Source organism: Herpailurus yagouaroundi, unplaced genomic scaffold (assembly GCF_014898765.1).
Source record: "Herpailurus yagouaroundi ecotype Mexico unplaced genomic scaffold, PumYag 194, whole genome shotgun sequence".
Taxonomy (NCBI): domain Eukaryota; kingdom Metazoa; phylum Chordata; class Mammalia; order Carnivora; family Felidae; genus Herpailurus; species Herpailurus yagouaroundi.
Genome location: NW_024412425.1, coordinates 5,804,176 through 5,826,689, shown reverse-complemented (window position 1 = coordinate 5,826,689; position 22,514 = coordinate 5,804,176). Strand labels below are relative to the sequence as shown.

Here is a 22,514-nt window from a genome sequence, read left to right as displayed (position 1 = left end):
CCCCTAACCAGGGCTGAGCCGGGCCCCTGCCCTGCTCCCCTGATCTGGGGACAAGGCACCAAGTCTGGAACAGGCACAAAGGGTGGACTCATTTGAGCCCAAGCCATCACCGCTATGAGCAAGCAGACAGGAAGCTCTGTCTGAGGACAGGATGGGGAACAGAGTGTGACAGGCTCCGTGCTGGGACCTGCGGGGCTGCCTTCATGCCACAGGGCCCTTCGTGTGGTGTCAAAAGAGGAGATTGTTGGTTTTTTTTTTAACCTAACTTTAAACACTATTGACAGCAAGATGTCTCCAGCACGAAAGCCAACAGGGAGGCAATGGCTCTGTGTTTCCATAGCTACCGACAGGACGCCACTGGGCACTGCTCTGAACTCTAGAGCATCTTGGGCTCTGCCTGCAGGATGAAGTTTCCTGGGCTCTGGGAGAACTCAGCAATGAAGTGGCAGTTGCTTAGCTCAGTTGCTGCTGCTGCTGCCGCTGCCTTCTATTTTCAGTGACGGGGTTTCACTTCTCCAGGTGTCCAAGGATGTCTGCTCAGAACACTCCTGCACCCAGGAATCCTGGGAAGCCAGAGATGTTCCTTGCCCCACAAATCTTCTGCAGGGCATGGCATCTGCTTCCAAAGCCTGGTGTCCTTGGTGCCTTCTTGGCCCTGAGGGGTGGTTTGGCAAGGCTGGGAGGGCAGTTTCCTGGGTGGCTGGCTGGCTTTCAGTGGCGGGTTGGGCACGGGAATGGAGAAGCGGATGATATGTTTTAGCATCACCTGCTTCCAGTCTGGAAAACCCTTTGGAAGGACGGCAGAACCAAACCCTCTCGGGCTCTTCCGGTTTCTCCTTGAGAGGGGACCTGCAGGTGCTTCTTTCCAAGGATACTTGGATATTTCCCGTGGAGGCATCTTCACACAGAGGAGTGGGCTGCATGGGGACAGGCATTCCTGATCTTCTGCCCTCGTGGCTCCCACAGAGAGACATGCCGCCTGATTGACGGGCTCCTTCTGGTCTCGTTTCCTTGGATGCGTCATGCACCAGGCTTTTGTTTTGAGTCCTGGTAGAGAGATTCATGCCGCCAGGCGTTGTGTGGGCTCCCGGCACAGTGTGAAAATACCACTTGCTCAGGATCGCCTGGAGAAGCAGGGAGGTACCTGTCGCTGTTTTCCATCTCTGCTCAGGCCGCCCACGTGGACTGTGTGGCTCGACCTGCCTGTGCTAAAGGGGTCTGAGAAACCCTTGAGCAGAACTGACTGCTTTGGGGAGATTTTTGTCTCTCCCGGGACAAGCAACAATCGCTACTGACCTTAGTGACCCCTTTGCTTTTCCAGCTCTGAGGACAAAGACCTGTGGCTCCTCCAGAATGAGGTCCCCCGCCTGGCTGTGAAATTGCCACGTGTGTGACCTCTATCTTTGTGTCACATTTCTGAGCGCTCATCTGATTATAAACCTCCCAAGTCAGGGAAGTCTCAAGGTACATATCCTTACCCGATGGCATGCTCCCAGTGGCATTTGATAAAGGTTTTTGGAATGTTCCTATGGCAATAGTTTGTTCTGTTCAAAACAATCCTTTCTTTCTTTTTAAAATCTTCAAGCCCAATTCTTAATAGTAAGCATTAGATGTAGAATAGCATTCAAGTTCGCATGTAAAAAAAAATGCTTTTAGCTAGCTCAGGAACTCAGAAGACACTTAAGCCCCACTTTCCTACCACACGATAGAAAGATGTGAGTGGATTTATAACCCTTGGTAAGAGCACAAGGAGTTTTGAAACTGCGCTCTGGGCTGATGATGCTGTAGAGGAGATCCTGCCCTGAGAGGCCCCACTGCCCCTCTCAGACCCCACGGAGCACTCGGTGATGTCGAAAACCCTGTGCAGCTGCCGTGCTCTGGGGAGCGACCAGCAAGCTGAGATGTGCCCACCCGGGCGAGGCCAGAGGGAGACCTAGAGAATCAGCAAGCTCTCCCGATTAGGCAGCATTTAAAAAGAAGTGCCATGGGGCACCTGGGTGGCTCAGTCAGTTAAGCGTCCGACTCTTGATCTCGGCTCAGGTCACGATCTCACGGTTTGTGACATCAAGCCCCACATCAGTCTCTGTGCACTGACCTCGTGGAGCCTGCTTGGGATTCTCTCTCCCCCTCTATCTCTCTGCCTGTTCCCTGCTTGCTCTCTCTCTCTCAAAATAAATAAACTTAAAAAAAAGAAGTGCCATGAATTGATTTCATACAGTAATCTCCTTATTTTAATAGTCACCTCAGTTAATAATGAACAACACAACACATAGCCAGAAAAGGAGGGTCAGCGATGTCAAGGTGATGGAATAGAGAATTATGCATAATGAGCTTGTCTGTATCTGGATGTAGATAGATGCACGGCACCACCACAGTGGCAACAGCAGTCAAAGCCGTTTACCATCTCGGTAGAGGAGACCGCCCCCCTGCAAGCCTAATTCCCACTGTCTTTGACTGACAGTGAGAAAGTCAACTTCAGCCCCATCCTGCATGACACGAATGCTGAGTTAGTTTGGTCCCAATGAAATACCACTAACTGAATTGTGCCGTATAAATAGTCTGGAATTTTAAATTCTTTACCCCAAAGCAAAAAAGAAAAATCTCTGTACCGCTTATGCTCAGGGTCTCTTGGACCCCCTCCTGCAGGGAACCCCCACCTTTGTGTCCTCTCCCCATGATGGACAGGCCACCGGAGGAGGACTGGGCTCAAGGACCTGCGGGAACTGAAGGAAGGGGCAGCAGACCGCCCCAGTGGTGTTTTGTTTGTGTTTTGTTTTGTTTTGTTTTGTTTTGTTTTGTTTTGTTTTGTTTTGTTTTAATTAAGAAGCACTAAAATGAACTTGAGCTTGGCAAGACCTCAAGACCTCAGGCTGGCTCTGAGCCCAGTTCACACTGATGGGCTGGACTTGGACTTGGGCCTGGCTCCCTCCTGGGCTGTGGGGTCAACAGGGGCGTGTCTGTAGACCCTCTCATCTTCGACGGGGGAAGGAGGGCTCCCTTCCTGGAGACCCCAGGGGTCCCCTAGCCCTCTGCCCTAGTTGCTGCCGACCTCCCTCCGGATGCTCAGCTCCCCACTTGGCTCTGTGAGACACCCTCCCTGCCCCACCCCCCCCAAAGGACCTTTCAAGAAGTCCTTTTTTGCTCAAGATAGCCACAGTTTTTATTACACGCTACCCAGAAAAGCCTATCTGCTCACCAATTCTCATTCGTGTTAAGGGTGGACACTCGCATCACTGTAGCCTGTGGCAGAAACCTACTCTGAATTTTATTTATTTATTTGTGGGAGACAGAGAGACAGAGTGCAGGTGTCTGGGATGTGGGATTGCCTGGAACCCCCAGCAGCATTGCTAATGTAAAGGACGTTCACACCGGCATCCTGGCATCAGGAAATTTCAGGCTACTCAACAAAGAAGGAAACAAAGGGACCCATTCCTTCCAACTTCTCCAAAGCCCAAGGGGTGACAAGAAAGGCGAATCGGGTCATAGGGAGAGGAGGAAAGAGGCAGGGAGGGGACATTCATCTAACATGGTCCCACATGGCCAAGGGAACCTCTCTGGGCCTTCCTTCAGGTGAAGGATTTTTAGGAATTGTGGCATCACAACGCAAGCCTGGAGGGGTCTCAAGAGCCTGGGCTATACTCCCCTTACTGCTCAAATGGGAAGGAAAGGCTTGGCCACCGTCCCACACCAAGGCCACAGCAGAGGCAGTTGGGGAAGGCAGCTGTGTCCTCAGGGAAGGGACTCCCATCTGAATGATGCCATGGTCAGCATGTCACAGTGCAGCAAATTAACTTTGGGAAGCCCCGTGGTCACAATACTTCAGAGGCCAGTGCAGGACAAGATGCTTGACACCCATGTCTTGAGGGGGCTGACCTGAGTGACCCACAGCAGGCCAGCCTTGTGATTCTGCTTTCCAAAATGTTCTCACACCCGTCATCTTATCTGTGGGTCCCTGCCGCCCTGAGCAGGGTGGAGTCTATTTTTGCAAATAAGAAAACAGGCTGGGAAGGGCTAGGAGACACGCACAAGACCACCCAGCCCATGCCTTGGAAAGCTGAAACACCCCCCACCTCCGACCCCCCCGTCCATGCCTTTATTCTATTCTTTCTCCCATGGGATGCAAGGAGATAGGTGTTCCGGGATCTGCTGCTCCAGACGGCTCCCACCCCTTCCCGGGAACCCTGCTCTAATTCTCACAGAATGGAAGGTATAGGACTCAGGACTCAGCCTTGCCAGATTCATAAGCCCTTCATCAAACACAAGGTGCTGCCCGACTGTCCTGCCTTCAGCTCCCCCGCCTCCCCCACATAGGCAGGCAAGAATCTTCCCTCAAGGGAATGGTCCGGGGATCTGGAGCCCAGGGAGGGGATGGTTCGCCTGCCACCCTCAGTCGAACCTGGTCGGGCCCCCTCCTCCTGCCTCTTTGACAACAAACAGAGTGGCTTCTGAACCTCTCCGTGACCTCCTCTGGGGCCTGGGGTGTGGACTTGTGGGGGGGATCTAATGTAAATGTCTTTTCACCTTAGTTGGGATGAAGGGAGAAGTTTGCCACTAATCTTACAGCGGAGACACACGTGTCAGAAACTGCAAGCAAGCACACAGGGCTTCACGCCGGAAATTTACAGCGTTTCTCCGCCTCCCTCGCTGCAGAGGCCAAACCTGACTTTCAAAAAAGGGACACACAGCCCTTGGCAGATCCCGAGGAGGAAAACACAGGGCATGTTGGTGCCAGGGGCCTCGGGCCCACTTTGGGGATTTCCCCAAGGGCCTCTCAAAATAAGAAGCAAGTCTGAGTGACAAATTGAAAATGTAGCGTATGTCAAAGGAACACAGCCCTGTTGATTCCTAGCAATGTCTGCCTGAATATTAGATGCAAATAAGTGCTAATAAGTACAGTTGGAAGCGCTAATGGAAAAACAGTCCTTCCCAGGAGGATCACTGCACACAGATGTAGGGGGAGCTGAGAGGACCTGGCGGGCCCCACTTGCTGCTAGCTTGGTCCTGGTAAAGCCTGTGTAGACATGTCCCGTGCAAGTGGAGCTTGTGTGGACTCATCCAGGGGAGGCGCTTGTGGTTCAGAGCCTCCTCCTGGCTATAAGGCTGGGCTCAGGGGATGGGAACCCCTCTCCCCATTCCGTCCCCACTGCCTGGTGACTGTGTGTGTGTATTTGCCTGCAGGAGTATGCATGGTACTGAAGACGTTCCCTGGACCACCAGGCTTCTTTGGCAGGTGCCCAGCCAACTAGTGGCCGGGACCCTGGGTGGTGAGAAGGGACAGGGACTGGAGGTGTGGAGACAAGCGGGCCCAGGGGCAGGTACGGGCCAGTGTTCTCTGGGCTCATTAGGCAAGTAGCTTTCTGCTCACTTCACCCCCACCCTCGCCTTTGTTCACCATCTTCTTTCGCCCCAATCTGCTCTGATAGCTTTTGGATAAGGATGCCACTGCCCTGTCTTTCCTGACACTTGAGTCCTTGTCCCTGATCTTCTGTTCATCCAATCTATACCTGACTGAGGAGGAGTAGGGCACTTTCAGTCACACACATACCCCACCCCTTCTTTATGCAAACACAACACACATCCAGTGGTGCACAGCTAGGCCTAGCACCCTGGGTCTGGAACAGTCTCTGAGCTCAGGATCTTGGAGAGGGCATCCCACTGAACCCCTTCCACTTTGGAATCAGTAGCCCCACCCTGGCTCCAGCACCCTCCAGAGGTGTAGACTCCAGCAACCTGGTGGCATCCTTGTATCTTGGTTCCCTCAACCATGAAACGGAAGTAATAGTGCTTACTTAGTTGTTGCAAGAATTAAGGAAGATCATCATAGTGTTGGTCTGCTAAAGTTTGTCTTCTCACCTTTCCTGTTCTCTCTTCGAATGTGCTGAACTCACCTGGGGCATTAAGGAGGGCTCAGGGCTGCCCTGGGCAGCCTGAGTGCCACCCAAGCCTTCCAGAGCCCTACTGCTGGGGGCTCCCTGGCCTTCCTCAGGAGTGGCTCTGCTCCCTGCCAGGTCTGCCCCCAGCTGTCCCCTCCTTGGTCAATCAAAGGCCATGAGCCCACCCCACTCCCCAATTCCATCCTACACTCTGAGTCAGCAGGGTGGAGACATGAGGCCAACCAAACAGCAGATACAATGAGAGGAGGGTGAACATCCTGTATTTTACTAAAGCTTTCTCTGCAGCTTCTTCAAAATACGGGGGTTCCCCTAAAGATTAAGGGGTGACTGATTTTACAGTTTCATCAAGTTCCTGTGAGAAGCCAGCCTGCCTTCCTTCCCAGAACCTGCTTGCCCCCTGCAGGTGGGGGCTGCCTCTTCTCAGGAAAATAACAGGACTGGAGTCAGAACCCCTGCTCTCCCCTTCACATCCCCGCTCTGTCCTGGTGCTCTGTGTGGCTGTGGATCCGTCGCTTCCCCACTGTGTTGTTGATGGCATGTACAGGGAGCAGTCGGCTGACCCACGTTGACCTCGTTCACGACTCCCCTCCCCCACCAGATCTCAGGATGTGACCCAACCAGGACTTCAAGAGGTAGCCCTCGAGGGAGAGCCTGGGTCAGCCGAATCCAGAGCCCAGGAATTCAGGGAACGGTGAAGACACTCGGGACCGCCCAGGACCTTGACCAAATTCCACTGAGGCTGAGGCCCAGGGATCCCCCAGAATGTACCTAGGGATCGGTCCTCTGCGTTTCACCAGCCCCACGCCCCCGCAGCGTCGGGTCCTGAGCGTGCGCCCCTGCCCAGCGGCGGTCACGGCCCGCTCCGGTGACGCCTTGTCATTTTCCCAGGTCGGCGCCGGCGTGCGACCCACCGAGGCAGCGGCGGCACTCTGGCCGCGCTCTGGAGCCAAGTGGCAGCCTCGAGTCCGGCTCTCAGGGAACCCGGGAGACGGGCGAGGCCCCCACCACGACCGCCCCCACCCCCGCGGCCGTTGGACCGCGCCCAGCAGCGGCTCCTTCGAAGCGCGCGGCCCGTGGGGCCGCGGGAGCCGCAGAGCGCGCGTGGGCGCGGCGCCCGCGAGCTCCCGGGAGGGACCCGCAGATCGCAGGAGTGATCCCCTCTCCGCCCGGCCCCCGCCGCCACCGCCACGGCGGGGCGGGGCCCAGGCCGGGGGCGGGGCGCCGGGCGGGCGCGGCGTTATTTCCAGCCTTTTGCCGGAGGCTCCGCTCGCACTTCGCTGGGAGCCTTCCCGGCGCGCAAGCCGGATCCGGCGGTGCTGTGGGGAGAGAGGAGAGGGCGGCGGCTGGAGGTGGGAAGCGGGGGACGGACCCGACCCCGGGCCGAGGAAGAACACGCCACCGCGCCCTCTCCCCCTCCCTCTCCTGCGCGCTCCGGCCGCCGGCCCGCGCCGCTCGCCTCACCCACCGCACCGGGCTCCGCCTGGAGCGGGAGGAGGCCCCGGGCCCGAGCTGGGGCGGAGGTCCTCCCTGCCGCCCGGGCGTCCGGGAGCGGAGGATTCGCCGTGGAGTACCGAGCCCGGGCTGGCGGCGCCCGCGGCCCCGCGAGCGCCGGCTGCGCCAGGTAAGTGCGCTGCGCACCCCCTGCCCCAGCCCTGTCCCCGCCCTGTGCAGGCTCCCGGCTGGGAAGGGCGCCCCGAAGGGTCCCGGGAGGACCCGGGACTGCACTGCGTCCCGGCGCCGAGAACCTACAGGGTTAGGTGTCCAAATCCGCGGGCGGAGACAGGGCGCGCGGGGTTCCGGTCCGGCCGCGCTTTGGGGACCGGCTCCAGTAGCGGGAACTTTAATTAGACTTTTGCTCCGTGGCTTTCACTTGCCGCCGCGCGTCTGTGAACTGCCTCCCCTCGGGCTCCCTCGGTCCCTGCGGATGCTCTGCTGATGTTCCCAGCCCTGGGTGCCGGGCGGGTGGAGGCAGCGTCGGCAGCGGAGAGGGCCGGGCTGGAGCGCCAGGGGCGCCCAGGGCTTTCCCGCGCGTTCGGGTCTGGGACTCGGGGGCGGGTTGCAGCGGGCAGGGGCGGGGGAGGAGTTAGGAGCTGCCTGGGCTTCCTACGGAGTGGCGGAAGGTGCCCCCGCGCTCCGTAGCGCGCGTCCCCACCCCGCGACTCTCCTGGGCACCGGCCTGTTTTGTACTCGAGGCGAGTGTGTGTGCGTCAGTGATCGTGTGAAGGTGTGTGCGTGCCAGTGTCGGGGAGGGAGGGAGTCCGAGCCTCAGGCGGCTCTGGTGGGCGGGGGAAGGATCTGCTTGGCCGCCGGACCCAGCCGAGCCCGGCAGCGGCTGCAACTCCCAATTACTAGCTTCCAGGTTTGCACGCCAGCTCTGACCTCGCGGGAGGCCGGCCCCACCAGGCGAAGGTGCGTTGGCGGGTTTTGGTAGTGCCAGTGTTGACGCTCGGGTCGGAGGGGACCCCTGGCCTCTCCCAGGCGCAGGACACCCGCCGCCCTAACTTTCGCCGTACATCTGGGCCCCAGGCCCCGCGACCCCGACCCGGGGCTAGCGCGGCAGCCTCACAACGCCCTCGGCTGTGAACCCTGGCTCCCGGGTTGCTCTCACTGAGAAGTAGGGGCCCGATCCTGGAGCTCAGAGTCTTAAGCTATTTAGGGTATGGGGGTGGGGGTGGGGGGACACCGGGTCCTTGAAGCGCCTCCCAGTTGGACCCTGTGCAGTGATTGGCTATGCTGGGGAGACTGGGCGGCAGAGCGGTCCTGGGCTGGCCCTGTAGCAGAGCTGGAGCGGGAGGCTGTTTGAGGGAAGGGACGGTAGCCTCCGTGGAGTGCATGGTGGGAGAGGCGGTGGCAGAGGGATAAGGGGCAGACTAGTCCCTTCTCCATTTCTGGGATGCTTACAAGCTGCACTACTAAGCCCACTTTCTTTGGGTAACCTCTCACATCCGAGTTCACCTTGACCCTTGCCTATGGGTGGGCAACTTCTCTGAAGTCCTGCCCTAGAACAGCGTAGCCTCTCCAACGGAGTGGGAGAACCCTTTTTAAGATTTCCCAACTCTCATGGCCTCTCTTGCTCACCCTCTGTCCCTGTCCCACAGGCAAGGCAGACAGGCTGCCGGAAGAGGTGACATTCTGCTCCCTGTGGGAGACCCTTTTTAAATCCAGATAGTCCATCACAGAGGGCAGGACAGGGGCTGAGGAGCCCCCTTGGGGGGGAGTTGGAAACACAGTTCAGGGCCTTCATCAGACCTACCTCGGTGAGATGACCCACAGAAGGGATAAAATGCAGACCCTGAACGAGATTGAGTCTCTTAGGGAGATCAATAATTTAAAAGCGTTTGAACACAGAAAAACCTCAAAATCAGGCCCTATCCCAGAGCCTAGCCCATTCACCCTGAGACACATCGATGGCACAGCTTATTTATTTATTTATTTATTTATTTATTTATTTATTTACTTACTTGGAATCAGACTCCACAGAGTGAATTATGTTCCCCTGGTATTGATTTTTTAAAAAGACCCCAAATTAAAAAGTCAAGGCTTTCTTAAAACAAGGTCAAGGATTAATTATTTATAGAGAGACATCAATCAGCTGATGTGGGGGCTCATTTATAAAATGCCTGAGCGGGCAAAAAGGAGCATGGGCTGATTTTCTCTGGCTCCGGCTGGGAGAGGAGCAGGCTTTTCTGAGCTCCTGGCCTTGGCAAAGCTTCCCTGGATTGTGACCGGAGGAGGATCCTTTGTAACTCAGCGTGCTGTTTGAGAAGCCTTTTTAATCTTGTAGCCAGAATACCACTTGGGAAATTTCATGCATATTTGCTGTGTTTCCATAATGAACATTTACTGATTACAGAGTATCAGGGGAATTTCATTTTTTAAACATTTATTCAAATGTCTGTTTATGTAAGCTAATAAGTCTGGGAAAGTTGGGAAGCTACTTTTTTGCCGGATGGTTGTTGGGAAAGTATGCCTCGTGGGCTCACTGCAGAATTTGCGATGGATTCGTTGAGAAGGTGGGAAGTCAGAGTCTCCTGGTTGGAAACGCCCTGCAGACTGCTTGACTGCTCTTCACTGAGAGTTTGTGCCAGCGGCGACCTGATAGGCTTTTTGTGGTTTTGCTGATCCAAGAGATGGGCGCTTAAAGCTTTTATAGTGATTTTGCTGATGCATTTTGGTTGGAGGCACCTGTGGTGGGCGCCGGAGTCTTATGGGGGCCGGTGGGGGGAGGTGTGATGCCCCCTCTCCTGCTGCCTGGCCTCAAGTGTGACACGTCTGCCTTAGCTGTACTTGCAGTGCCTCCCATGTGTGGTAGCTACATTGGAGAGCCGTGGAGCAGGGAGGGAGCCTATAGGCAGGCATGTGGACCCAGGGCATGGCAGTGCCTAAGTGAACAACTGTGGCAATTAGATCCAGTAAACACTGTGTAAAACAAGGGCCCGGCCTTTCAGCTAATCAGAAGGTAATGAGTTAGAAACAGGAGATCTATGTAGTCCTGGCCCAGGGAGATCAATGTGGCCCTGCTGTGGGACAGTGAGAAATTTAAAAAAACCAAACAAACAGGATGGTTGTCTGGATGTGAATGCAGGAGATGGTGTCCTCGAGCCTCAGGAGGTGTGCTGGGAGCAGGCAGCCTGTGTGGTGACAGCACGGGGACAGTAGGCTCCCTCGCACTGTCTTTGAGGTCACAGCCAGGACTAGGCTGGCCCCAGAGCAGTTGTGTTCCCTCCCTCCTTGGAAAAGTCTGCCCAAAGGCAGAGGGAAGCCCTGCATGCAAACAACCAGGGGACAGGGCTGCATTAACTCAGGTGGCACAGGACACAGGAGATGCCGTCTCATTTCTTCCCGGCTCGAAGGCGTGTGACCCTGCGGTCCGCAAATCACCGTGGCGGAGGATGAAACTTACAAATTGGTTGTGGGAAAAAGTTGTGACTTTTCCCCTGTACAAAACTACCTGTCATTTGTGATCTGGGGCTGTAGTGTGCACCTGCTGGCCCAAATACAGCCTCGGTCACCACCGGCAGGATGGGGAAGCCTGCATCCGGGGGGCTGACCCCAAAAGCAGCCCTGATTCCCTCTCAGAAGCCACCTTCCGGGAAGTCCTGGAGTGTCCACACGCAGGCAAGGAGCTGGGTCTCCCCATCCCGGCTCCTTACCTTGAAGGTGGGCCGTGCGTTTCTGGGAAATCAGTGCTTTTTGCTGCTGGTGACTGAGGGCCAGAGGTGGCCCTGGCGAGCAACTGTTATTTGAACTGAATTAGAGTTGTCAGCATTGAAGTCTGGAGCCAGATGACCCCATCCCACATTCCCATGGTCGGACCCATTGTGGCTGTCCTTCCTTCTGCCATCAGTGAATGTTTGAGGAGCAGGTGTTAGGTGTCTGTCTCTGTGCCAGGCTCCGGGGACAGAAAGTGAACCAAACTAAAGAGCAACCCCTACCCTTGCGGACAGCCATTCCCTCATGACTGATTCATCACTCCCTGATTCATGGTCTGCCGGGCGACGCCATTACTGAACAAATAACCGACACGTGTGGTTCTAGGCTGTGAGAAGCATATAAAGGAAACATCTGGGTGTTTCTGAGATGCAAACAGAGTGATCTGAGCTGGACTGGGGGACAAGAACCTCCCCGAGGGGGTGACACTTCAGCTGAGGCCTGAAGGAGGAGCCAGAACTAAGCAAGAAGGGGCCGGACAGAGGGAGGGAGAGAGCTTGGCAGGCATAGCGTGTGAATGAGTGACAGGGAGCGTGGAGGGCCAGCCAGGAGCCGTGGGAAGGCCCATGTGGCCAGCACAGTGGAGGGGTGGATGCAGTCAGAGGCACAGCCAGAGCCCTGCCCATACAGGGCCTTGAAGGCTAGGGAGAAACTTAGGACTTGACCCTACCAGCTGCTGCAGAGGAGGGAGCCCAGTGAGGAGGGAGCTACTGCAGAAAGGGGACTGAGGTCTTAAAGAGGAGCAGACCAAGGGGAATCTGCCAGGGCTTGGTGTGGGATGGAGGGTGGTAAAGGCCATTGGGACCCTGACTTCTGGGTCACCAGTGGGAGCTGTCAATTCCCTGAAGCAACAACCTCCCCCCGCCCCCAGCCCTGCCCCGCCAGACCAGGAGTCCCAAGCTCCTGTCCCCTCTGGTCGGGTTTTGTCCTCCCGGCCTGGGGCTCAGGCAGCTGCTTGTGTAGCCCTGCCTCCGTGCCCCTGCCCACATGGCCCAACTTCTAGCTTTTCTGTAAGCTCTTGGGCCTTCTGCTACCTTCCTGCCAGCAGGCAGTGAGAGTCAGTAGTGACAGTCCAGTGCCCCGTGCTCTCTAATGAGGACAGGCTACTTTGATGCCCACTCTCCTCCGGAGCTGATTGTCTGCAGGGCTGCCGAACAGAGGTGGCCTTGGCCTGTGTGTCAACCCCTGAGCGTCCTGGGACCCTGGTAGGTACTTTGTCTGCCACCCACTTGTACCTGACCTGGCAGCTGGCCAGCACCAGAAGGATCTCCTCTCCTGTGCCCTTCCCTCACTCCAGCCTTCTCTCCTCCCTTCCTCCCTGTGGGAGCCAGTCTGGACCTGCTCCTGCCCTCTGCTGGGGGTTCTGCCCCAGGCTCAGAGCTCCGCCGCTCCCTCCCATGTCAGCGGATTCCCTGTGGCTGTCTACAGCTCAGCTCAGCATCCCCACAGACATCGACTCCGTCCACCCAGCTCTGCAAGACAGAGCTGGGATGGGGGGAGCGGGTCTGTGAGTCACCCTGCTTCCCGTTGTGCCCACGCTGCTGGCTGTGGGCCCTGAGCCGAGTGGCCGCCGAGCTGCAAGCAACAGCCCAGGTCGCTGTCACCTTGTCCTCACTCTGCCTGGGCCTGAGCCAGCTCCTCCCCGGCTGGGCCAGACTCAGGGACAGGAGGGATGAGAGCCAAGGAGAGGATGCTAGGAGGTACAGATTACTCCTCGGGCCCCAGGCCTTTCGGGAGCTGATCTCTCCAACACTGGGACCCTCTGCTTGGAGGGTGGCCTCCCCAGACTGGCCCTCCTTCGTATTCTGGCTGCTGCCTCACCACCATAGACCACCAGACGTGCCCAGGTGCTCATCTGTGGGAATGTGGCACAGGAGAGCCCTTCTGCCAGCAGCCCCTAGCCCAGGTTGACTCACACTTGGCAGACTAGTCATCCCCCCCTTCGAGGCTGCCTCTTCTTGGGGGCTGACTCATCTCCCTGGACAAGACCCATCTGCCCAAGCCTCTGAGCAGTGAGACCCTCCTCCAGCCCTGAGATATGAGGGCTTTGCTTCCCGTGCTCCTGAGGGGAGCATCCCAGACACCCAGCAGAGACTGACTACAGTCCTTCTATGGGCAGAGCCGCCTGCCACGCCCCGGGGAGGCTGAGTGAAGGTACAGCAGGTGTCACTGCCGGTACGCATATCTCTAGCTGTCTTGTCCATGATGAGCTCCAGAGAAGGGACTCGGTGATTGCCGCTGGCAGGCAGAGTGAGCACGACCGTGCAGTCTGGCTACACTGCTGGAGCCACTGTGTGCTGCAGGCACTCTGTCTACGCTAGCTGAGCCAGTGCATGCTGCAGGTAGTCTGTCTCTACTGGTTGAGTCTAGGGTGTGAGCGCTGGGACCTTCCATTTAGCCTGTGCCAGCCCCGCTCCTTGCAGGACTTCGTACGAGGTTCAGAGCTCTCAAAGTCTCTGTGGCTTCAGGTGCTTTCTCCGCACCCGGGCTCTCTGACACTTCCCTTCAGACACTGGCCCTGTCCATGACACTCTGTGTCCCAGAGCCGAGGTGGTTGAGCCCCATGCGCAGTGCAGTCAGTCCGCACTGGTTGAGCCCAGTCCGTGGTGTAGGCGGTTTGTTTGTACTGGTTGAGCTCAGCGCACGACTCAGGCAGTCTGTCTACACTGGTCAAGTCATTGCATTATGCAAACCATCTGTCTAAAATGTTCGAGCCGGTGCTCCAAGCAGGTACTCTGTCTATACTGGCTGAGCCAGAGGGTGATGCAACCAGCCTGTTTTGGCTTCTTTTGCTCCTTCACTAGGAATATTCTTTTCAGCCCCTTCCCATGTGCACTTCTGGGTCCGATTCGAATCCTCCTTCCAAGAAGGTTTTCTTGACAGCTCCCTCAGCTTTCCCACATCTTATTCCAACCCCCTTCGCAGAGGCTGGCGCCACGCTGGGAGCAGTGTGGATGGGGGGCCTGGTGATGCCTCATCATGTCACCTGGATGTCCGCTCCCCGGTTTTTGTGCTGTGGGCTGAGCCTGTTGCTGCCTCTGGGTGCAGAGGCTGCCCGCGGTCAGCGGACCTTGCCACCTCACCGTCGTCACAGCAGCCACACACGGGCCTTTTCTCACAGGAGTCCCACGGGCAGGGATGACTGCCTCAGTGTGCATGGTAAACGGCCTTTCTGTGGTTGGGTCTGTCTTGCCGTCTCCTGCTTAGATTTGGGGCCTCTTTGCCCACTGATGTCGTCTCACCTCCTGAGGGTTGGTCTCATGTGCACATTTAATGTCCATTCATCCCTGTGAAAGCACTATCTGTGCCTCTCATTTATCTCTTTAGTTCCCTGTGCCATGAATTCAAGTGTCAATGGACAGCCATGACAGCTGCCATGTCAATGCAGCCAGCTCGGTGTTATGAAGGAAGCCAGCATCTGGGGCCAGACTGCCTGGGTTCAAATCCCAGCTTCACCACTTGGTCACCATGTGAGCTAGAGGCTCAGTTTCCTCATCTATAAAATGGGGATGAGTAGAATCCACCTCGTGGGCCATCGTGCTTCACATATGGCCGGCCCCAAATAGTGGCAGTATTATTACCGAAATTATTATCTCCTATGTTTGTTCTCTTGGCTGAAGCTTATTTAGTCCCTTTCTGTCTCTAGTGCGAGGAAGCATGTCAATCGGGACCCTGCCTGGTAACATGACACATGCTTAGGGAGCATGTGGCCCCACTGGCTTGTGCCCTCTAGAGTCTCGCCCTTTCTAGGCAGGTTCCCATCCATATCTTTCCCTGTCCTGTATTCAGCACCTTTTAAAACTTTTGAAGTATAGTGTGCCTACCAGGATTGTGCAGTGCAGTGAAAATCTGCAAGCCAAACACGCCTATATGCCAGCACCAGAGCAGGACCATTGGGGCGCCTGGGTGGCTCAGTCAGTTAAGCACCCAACTCTTGATTTCGGCTCAGGTCATGATCCCACAGTTCGTGAGATTGAGCTCTCCATCAGGCTTTGTGCTTTCAGCATGGAGCCTGCTTGGGATTCTCTCTCTCTCTCTCTCTCTCTCTCTCTCTCTCTGCCCCTCCCCCACTTGCTCACATGTGTGAGCATACTCTCTTTCTGTCTCTCTCAAAAATAAATACATAAACTTAAAAAAAAAAAAAGGATCATGTGGGCACCTGGGTGGCTCAGTTGGTTAAGCGTTCAACTTTGGCTCAGGTCGTGATTTTGTGGTCTGTGAGTCTGAGCCCTGCATCGGGCTCTGTGCTGACAGCTCAGAGCCTGGAGCCTTCTTTGGATTCTGTCTCCCTCTCTCTCTCTCTCTGCGCCTCCCCGCCACTCACACTCTGTCTCTCTCGAAAAAGAACAAATGTTAAAAAAAATTTTTTAAAAATCATGACCAGCGTCCCGGGGGTCCCTGGGTCCTCTTCCAGACACTTCGCCTCTGCCCCAGGTAACCTCTATCCTTCCTCGGAAGGGCACTGATTGGTATCCTTGTTTTAAAACCCGATGTAGGTGGAATCAAAAGACTGTATGCTTTGGGGTCTGGCTTACCATCATGTTTGTGAGATTCACCCATGTTGCTGTGAGTGGTTTGTTCACTCTTGGGACTCCATGGTGTGAATATACCCCAATGTGTTTATCCATTCTCCAGTGGATGGACATTGGGAGCCGGGCTGCTGTGGACATTCCTGCACGTGTCTCTTGGGCGTCTGTGCACATTTTAATGAGCATATACCTAGGAGAGACTTGCTGGGTCTCAGGATGTGCATTTGTTCGTCCCATGTAGAGGCTGCCAATTTTCTAAAGTGGCTGGTTAATCCCCCCCACGCTGACACCAGTTAAATATGAGAGTTCCAGTTGCTTTATGTCCTTGTCGCTACCTCATGTGGTCAGTCTTTTTCATTTTAGCCACTCCATGAGTATGTAGAGATATCACACTGTGGTTTTAATTTTATACTTCCCAGATGGCTAATACAGTTTGTTTTTTATTTGTATGCTAAGGATATGTTGAACTTGAAAACGTTATTAAACAAAGTTGAACATTCACTTCCATCTCCAAATTGTGGTTATCTGGAACGTCTGGGGGTGCTTGCGGTTCCCTCTGCAGGGTGGGTTTGAATCTGCCACGTTGGAATGGAGGGTGGAGTAGACAGGCGTTTCTCTGGATGAGGCTGGGGACCCGGCCACTGGCCTCAAAATCACCCCAGGGGCTGTGAGAGATGCAGGTGCTGGGCCTTTGCCCCAGCCCCCAATCACCAAACGAATCCTGGTGATCTGTCATTCTCTCTGTGGCTCATCTTTCCCTTCACATATTCCATGAACATATACCACCCTGTCCGTCCTGTTACCTGCTGTGACTCAGTACCTAGAACAGTCCTGGCACTGAGCGGGCCGGGGGGGGCCGGCCGGCCGGGGTGCTGAATTCTCACTGAATGAAGGAGCAGAAGATAAAGCCTCCCGTTGACCTTTGCCCTCTCCCACCCCAGCTGACCTGACCCGGGATTTGTTGGTAGCCTAGGCTGCCGTGGGGAGGGCTCTGGAAGTTGGGCTCTTGGACTTTGGAGGGTGTCCTGTCCTGGTGCTGTGTCCCTTTAAATGACCTCCTTATCCCCAGAGCCAGCTTCCGACCGATGCCTTTGGGTCCTAGGTTCCAGGCTTTCTGCTGGCGCCTCCAGAGCCATGTTCACCCCCAGAGCTCCAGGCACTGGCTGTTTAGGAACGTCTCCCTGGGTGACCTTATTTCTGATGGGCTTGTCTATCTTTGGGTCTCTCTGGAGAAGCCTGAAAGCCGCCCTTGAATGCAGCACTCCACCCCTGCACCATGCAGCTTCCTCTGCTTTCTCAGCACCACGTTTTCACAAACGACCTGCCCCTGAGCCAAGTGAAGGCGAGAGGGCCAGGTCAATTACCACCTCACGCATTCAGGCTTATCGCATTTTGATGGGAACCCTGATAAAGCCCCCTTTCTCTGGGTGTGGCTTGTTCCCATCCTCCTCAAGTCTGATATTTGTTACTGTAGAGAGCAGCATGGCCTGGGGGATGAGAGTTCTGGGTCAGACCCCTTGGGTTCAAGCCAAGGTTCTGTTCTTGTTGGGTTTTGTGACCTAGACCTTGCCCCCAGGAGACAGAGGCAGATTCACACACAAGTCAGGCCACCAGCAAAGGGGTGGCTAGGGTCACTGAGATCTCTGAGGTTGTAGAGTGAGGACAAGGGATGCTGGCTGGGGCATCTGTAAGGGGGCTTCATGAAGGAGGGAGGCCTCGGCTGGTCCTCAAAGATGGGGAGGGGAGAGGTGGCACCTCTCAGTGTGAGCCCCACTCCTGGGGGCCCGCAGGGAAGGAAGTGCACTGAGCCCCCACAAGAACATAGTCTAGTTTACCCAACACACAAGGGTGTAGAGCCATGATCAGACTTCATTGGTGAGTTATGGAAGGCTTCCTGGAGGAGGTGAGCTTGGGACTGCATATCAAATGCCAAGAGTGAGAACTTTATCCTGGTGCCAGTAGAAGTTCTCTCCAAACTGCGGGATCATGGGGGCACGGACAGCGTGAGCCAAACACCGTTCACTTGAAAATAGGGCAACAAAGAAACCGTAACACACACATTGTTTATGTGATGTGGAGGCGGGTGTGCAAAGATGAAGAGCTAAAAGCAGTTAGGGAAAAACAACACCTTTTTTTTTTTTTTTTTTGGTGGAAAGACAGATGAGAAAGGTTGATGCTCTTCTGTGATAACTAATATGAAAGGTTTATCAAAGTTTAAAAAAAAAACAAAAAAAAACCCTTGACACTTTCTCCAAAATTGATTTGAAGACTTGGCAGATTTGAAGAATCATTCAGTAGCGTTTTATGGGTCGATGCTAATTTGAATCAGCAGACCCGTGCATCGCGCCAATTTACTGCCAAACCAACATTAAGCACGGACCTTTCGTGCAAGGTTTATAGGCGGACAGCTCATAAAGATGCATGCTTGACAAGTATTCTGCTTCTCTTAGGATGTGCAGTATGAAGTGTTTATCAAAAACCAACTAAATCGTCCTTGCCTTTTACTCGTAAACAATCTCCGGGGACTTCAGGCCTGGATCGCAGGCGATATTTCATGCAATATTTCCCGTGCAATATTTCACCACTCCGGGTACTGGTACATGGGGAATCTTCGTCTCCAAAAGCCCCGGGTAGGGGTAGAAGGAGCCCTTTGGGGTGGAGGATGCCCTTAGGGACCGCTTTGGAAATAACTTGTAACCTGGGCCATGAGAAAGCTGGTGACATTCTTCCTAATGGGGGTCTCCTAAAAGGAATCAAATGGCATCTGTGGCCCCAAGGAAATACATCTCCTGCTTTCGTTTTTGTTTCTTGGGCTGATGTGTGATGGATGATCGCCGCATGTCTCTCTTGGTTCAAATACGCGTCAGAACCTCGTCCATAAGGAGATCCCTGAGCTTTATTTTGCACGTCAGAAAGTGCTTAACGATGAAAATTACCGAAACTCCTGTCTGTCATCACTGAAAGCCGCGGCTCATAGTGGCCACAAAGGAAAAGTGGACTTGGGTGGTGCTGGGCTTGCTACTCTGCACCACTCCAGCCCCCCAGTGCCACCCAGCACAGTGGTAATCACCCGGACTCAAATGAAGCAGGTTGCTGGGACGAGGGGGGTGCTTAGCGTGCAGACCGCCGGCAGCACAGAGCCTCGTGGGTTTTCGCAAGGGGAAATTTGATCTTGGGCAAATGTCAAGACGTTTTTGAAATCTGTGTTATGATATCAGCTCATTGCCAGCGTAGGGCTTCATCTGGATTTCATAAATATTGTATGGACCTCGGCCAGCTGGAGAACACAACAGCTACCCCTGCCCCCAACACGCGCGCGCGCGCACACGCGCGCACACACACACACATACACACACACACACACACCATCAAAATTGCAATCTATTGCTGAGTTGTCATGAAAAGCCAATTGGTGATATTTCAATCACAATGTTCTTGTAACAAATTCCATTCAAATTCCTTCCGAAAGGGAGCTGAGCCTTCCTCCTGCTGCTGAGAGAATGGTATGCTAAATGTAGCTTCCTGGGGCCCTGGCAGCCATCCAGGGCTTTGTAATTTATAGTTCTCCTTCGTGGTTCTCCAAGTGACCTTGGAACCTCCATGCTGGTGGATTCCTTAGGTTCACACGTTGCCCTCCATCCTCTCTTGTGAGCACGGTCCCCAGGCGCGCTTCCAGCACCCAGCAGCCCGGAGCTTGAGAGAAAGGATGTGAGCAGGGGAGCCCAGGGAGCACATGGCAGGTGATTGGAAGATTGCTTGTTGCTTGTGACCTTTCCTCTGAAATTGATGTCAGCCACGAAACAGTCCAATATTGTGTTTAAAGGCAGCCTGCAGGTGACAGGAGCCTCTCTCCAGCCCCAGCACACAGCAGGTAATCCTGGAAAAGAAGGGGAGGGACACTCCACAATTACATTTCATCAGCTATTTTTGGTTGGGGAATAAACAAAATGGCCCAAAGTGCTGCTCTTACAGATTCTAGCAGAGGAGTGGCATGTAAGAAAGATTAATGCACAATTAAAACCCATGTACGGGTAAATTACAGGGTGACAGCTATCTAATGCAAACACCGCAGACGTGTAATTAAGAGGAGTTACGGGCTCTCGAGGATGGATTTGCTGAGGAAAGTGTGAGGGAGCTGTCTGTTGGAGCCGGCAGGACAGGGCCAGGCCGTCGGGACAGCCTGGTGGCTGGGGAGGTGGTGGTGGGGGCCCCGTAGCCGTTGTGGGGGGGCCGCCCAGGGTGTGATGGGAGCCACAGCCCGCCTCCTCTGCTGAGTCTTGTTTCAAGCTCCCAGCCCTTTCTGGGGCCACCCTGCTCTCCTCCTCCTCCTCACCTTTGGCTCTGTGGCAATGAGCGCCATGGATGTCTTCTTTTACGTTTTTAATTTCTCCTGCTTTGTCAGCTTTTTAAGGAATATGTTACATTATGTGGAAATTGGATGCTAACAAGATTTGTATGAATAAATTAGACTCTTAACTTTTTATGTTATTACAGAATTGAAATGGACTCTAATGACAGTCAGAATTAATGTTCTGTTTCAAATAAATGCCGGGGATGTGACTGAATTTTCAGTGCACTCTCCTGTCTTGAGTCTCTAGCCCTTTTCTGCGAGGCCTTTCGGGGGAGAGTGAGTCTCTGGGAGACCTCCCGCCCTTTCCCATGGGGCAGCCTTCTCGCACTGCCTGATAACCGCGGGGCTGCTGGGAAAATCTCCTGCTCCTGCTCCTGCTCCCGCTCCCCCCGCAGGACCCACCCCCAATAAGCCTGGCCCTTGGCCTGGGGTGGGGGACTCCTTGTCCAAGATTACACCCCATCCTGTGTCCTCCAGCCCCAGAGCACCCTGTGGACCAGCTGAGGTCTCATTGTGTTCCCTTCTGCTCACTCCTGCCCTCCTCACTTCCCACAGGGGTCTCCCCAGAGCCCTCCCCAGGGAACTCAGCCCACAGCACTGGCTCTTAGGGACTTTGGGTTTCCTACACCAAGCCTCTGCCAGGTGGGTCTCTTCTGCTGGAATCAGAGTTCTCAAGGACCAGCATTGTTCTTTCTGCCCCTTGTCACCTTCTCGACCCCCAGGCTGGGTGAGTTGCTGACCGGGTCTTGGCCTCCGTCCTGGTCCCCCTGAGTAGGGTTTGAATAGCAGCTCTCAGTTGGGGGCAGATTTAGAGGGATTTTCTGTGAAAAAACCTCTGATGTCCCAAAGGGGCATGGCATAACGGGTTGAGGACACTGGGTTGTGGGGACTGGTTCCCACAGCTGATGGTGGGAGGGAGGAAGGGCCTGGTAAGGTGAGCAGAGACTGGGAGGCAGCCCAGACATGGAGCAGCACATGTGGGAGATTCGTCCCCCACTGCTGCCAGGACTCGCGGCAACAGAGAGGTGCTGTCTGGGACTCCAGGAACCTGACCCCTTGGAAGGGGGCATCACACCTCAGTTCCAGCTGTCCTAGCAGGAAGGGGTGGGGGCCCAGGGTGGCCAGATCTTTGAATATTCAAGAACAGGCAGATTTAAAAAAAAATTTCTAAGCTTATTTATTTATTTTGAGAGAGAGAAAGCACACATGTGTGCACACACAAGCAGGGGAGGGGCAGAGAGAGAGAGAGGGACAGAGAGAATACCAAGCAGGCTCCACGCTGTCAATGCCGAGCCCCACGTGGTGCTCAAACTCCCAAACCGTGAGATCGTGTCCTGAGCTGAAGTCAGAGGCTCAACTGACTGAGCCTCCCAGGCAACCTGGAACAGGCAGATTTTTGTGTAAAATCTATTCCTTTAGAGTATGGAGACTAATTCAGAATTTAAAATCAAAGTCTCACACTGACCAAACAATGTTATCTGTGAACTGCATCTGGCTTCTGGGCTGGAGGAATTTGCACTCCAGAACTTTATTGGCAAGGTGGCCAGTCTTCCCTCTGGAGGGTGAGGGCCAGAGCCCTGGAAAGTTACAGGAACTGTCAAGACCACAGGCCATGGCTGCAGAGATGGGGGCCTGCAGGCAGCGGTGGCCTGCCCAGGTGTGGCCTCTGTCCTTCCCCTGCCATCTGCTGGGAAGGAGGTCCTCGCCATTGGGGTTTGGGCATCTGGGCTGCTGGCTGGGCCCTAAGTATGGCTGGATTCTGGCAAGCTTAGCCTTGCCCAGTCGGGCCACTCAGCTTGGGGCTCTCTGGATGCGTGGGTAGCAGAGAAGTCCATGTGGACCCTTACCCTACCTCTGAGGACCTCACCTCAGCGTTCCTGTCTCCACCTTCACTAGTCCTAGAAAACCCCTGCAGCAATGCTTTAACAAGAGTAAAAATAAGATTAAAAAAAAAAAAGTAAAAATAAGAAAATAAAAGTCTCACCACCCACTCGGCGCATTTTCTGGAACCGGGGTTCCCATACATTGTTACAGAGAGGGAATATCTTATGTTTATATCTCTTTCTGTACATAAACCCATAAGTCCTATTCATTTTATAAAAATGCAATAATTTTTATGCCTATGCGCATAACCTGTTTAATCACTTTATATATCACAAATGCCTTCCCGGGTAATGGATCTATTTCCATCCTGCTTGTGACACCTGCACAACATTGCTTCGTAGGAATTTATCATAATTTACATAAACAGTTCCCCTTTGGACATTTTAGTGGTTTTCATTTTTGTTTTTCGATTTTAAAGAATGTTGAAGCGAACATTCTTGCTGTATTCCTTTGTGTCACTTCAGGATAAATTTCTCGAGGTAGAATTGTTGGCTCAAAGGGTATGCTTGGTTTTAAGGCTCTTAATATTTCCCTACAAATCACCTTCCAGAAAGACCGAGCGGTGCACGAGTGTGCCGTTTTCACACCAGCGAATCTTCATTTTTTAAGTCTTTGTCAATTTGGTAGGTTAAAGAGGGGCATGCT

The 22,514-nt window shown here is 54.5% G+C and overlaps 1 protein-coding gene across 2 annotated transcripts in view; it reads left to right on the top strand.

The window, feature by feature from the left end:
- The first annotated feature begins 7,154 nt into the window (after positions 1-7,154).
- CHST8 (carbohydrate sulfotransferase 8) overlaps positions 7,155-22,514 on the top strand; it is a 124,355-nt gene continuing 108,995 nt past the window's right edge. Inside the window, exon 1 of one of the 2 annotated variants that reach the window (XM_040446208.1) lies at positions 7,155-7,515. The gene's annotated coding sequence lies outside the window, so the exon portion shown is untranslated. Of the gene's footprint in view, positions 7,516-8,213; positions 8,304-22,514 lie in introns of those variants that run through there. The other variant, XM_040446210.1, reaches the window with a different exon arrangement.